This window comes from Diadema setosum, chromosome 18, assembly GCF_964275005.1.
Source record: "Diadema setosum chromosome 18, eeDiaSeto1, whole genome shotgun sequence".
Lineage (NCBI taxonomy): Eukaryota > Metazoa > Echinodermata > Echinoidea > Diadematoida > Diadematidae > Diadema > Diadema setosum.
In genome coordinates, this window is record NC_092702.1 from 13,983,394 (window position 1) to 13,985,832 (window position 2,439).

The following is a 2,439-nucleotide window of genomic DNA, read 5'->3' on the forward strand; positions in this document are numbered from 1 at the left end:
CAGAGGCTAAATGGAAATATTGTTTGAAATAAGGGTGTTTAACATTATAACCAACTGTGGTGTAAAAGTTTAGGTTTAGGTCAAATTTCATTATGTCATGAGAGAAAGCCAAAAGAATTTTAATAAAAGAGCATAGCTAAGAATGAATATCTTAATCAAATACAGTTCGACCTCGATTATCCGGCCATGTCGGGACCGGCGCTCATCCGGATAAGCGAATTGGCCGGATATGGGAGACACAGTGTTAATGTATATAGCTGCCGTCCAAGCTGCCGTCCCATCAGTGCACTGGCAGCTAGGCAGGTAGCGTATCCCGCAACGGTGGTGTAATCTATGCTAGCCTGCGCAAAATTGTAGTCCCTTCTTCACAAAAATAAAGTATATCTTAATGTGAAAATCATACATGTTTTACCTCATTAGATATTGAGAAACCTATCATGCACATCTTATGAAATTAGTGAAATAGATCCATGAAAGTCATGGTTTTTTCTCAATTTTTGGATGAAAAAGAAGTCCTTACCCAGTGCGTGAACGCGTCCGGATAATAGAGATTTCCGGATAAAAGGAGGCCGGATAATCGAGGTCGAACTGTTTATCAACTGACTTTTTATATGGGGGCTGAAAGTAAGATGCATAGTGTGAAATGGAGGAAGCCGATTGATGAATACTTGCAGTGATCTCTCAAAGTCTGGAGTTATGCTGAAAAACAGATATCAAATTAATGGCAAGTCTATAATGTTTTTCCTTTGCAGCCCTAGTAGATTGATATCTTAGCTCAACATTTGCAAATCTTGTAATGTGCTGAATGCTGTCAGAATCATTGATAATTTTGATATTGAACACCAGTGTCATCTTTTTGGTAGTCTAATCCTGGAAGGAGTACATGTTTGAGTATGTTTCTTTTAGTGTACAAGTGTTCATTACATGATGCATGAGAGTAAAATCTAAAAATGCACAGCAAGGATTATGAAGCTATGTCATGGAGATTTACACTGTAACACCGATGGTATCAACTTGCAATGTGCACCCAAAGAAAGGCTCCATGAGTGTGTGGAGCAGTCTGCCATTTATAAGATGGAAAAGACTCGGACGACACCCTCTTTGCTGTGCTAACAATTCTCTGTGCATCCTTATTTGGTGTCAGTTACTGAAATGCAAAATCATTACTGCTGTTGCAACCAGGTAAGCTTTCTCAGCACTGGCAATTTCCCTTTTCCAGTTTTCCATGAACTAGGAAATACAAAATGCAAGTACTCTTTTGACATTGGTTTATGAATATGATGTCCTCAGTACGTCGGTTCCGAGAACCGATGTAAAAATGGTGTCTTGCATTCCAATGTTGCTTAGCTGTTTGATGTAGGGCCATAGTCCAAAGTCTATGAGCAGTTGCAATTCAACATTTCTATACAGCATATTTTTTAATTTGCACAGGAATAAATCCCTTGGGGAATAATGTGTAGATACATTTGCATTTAAAGGTTTCAGATCTATGTAGACTTGAGATTTTGAGAATACAAAGAGAGAAAAAGCTGCATACGTAGCATCACAAATATCCCTATAATTTTGTGTGAGAAAATCACAACCTAGTCAAATGCATCATCTGGGGAAGGTTTGGTGTCTCAGGACATTGTCTGTAGTTTCTGTTAACCCGTTGAGGACGGACTGATTTTGCTACAACACGCATTTCCCATAGACACCTGCCCAAGTATACTCGGGACTCTAATACTCGACTCGGAGCAAGCTATAAACCAGAAATGCAGTTTTCTATTTTTCACCCCATTTACATTTCCCTTGGCTCCAAGTCAACCTAACCTTCCTTATCTCATACCCCTCCCCCCTCCAAAAAAAGAAAAAGAAAAAGAAAAAGAAGATGGAATGGGAGGAGGTATGGAAACACATTTTAAAATTGTGACATACATCAATGTATGTTTACTGTTAGGGAGGTTGCATTATCATGAAAGAACTGCTGCATTTGTCGGCCGAGGGTGTGTTGATTTCAATTATAAAATGGGCTTGAGAATCTCTGCACTCTGATTGGTTAATTGGCATGCATTGATTTTTACTGATCCACACCGAGCCATGCGTCCGGTAAAATCAGAACGCATGACTCAAGTCTTGTATAATGTTCTAGGTATACCAGACGCATGATGGGGAAAACGGTTGTATTTCATTAATTTACGAGCCCATTTTATAACACTAATTATATACACAGGCCTATTTCGTGGATCAGTGAGAATTGGATGCTCTCGTTTAACTTTGGAACGCGAGTGGGTTTAAACAATTCCAAAGTTTAACTCACGCATCCAATTCTCACTGATCCACTCTGTCATGTGCATCATTTGTATACTGTACCATGGAGACAGTGGTAGATTGACCTTGACTTTTAATGGCTACCATCACATGGTGTGTCACCTAGATGAATGAAAAGTAAATTTTAGG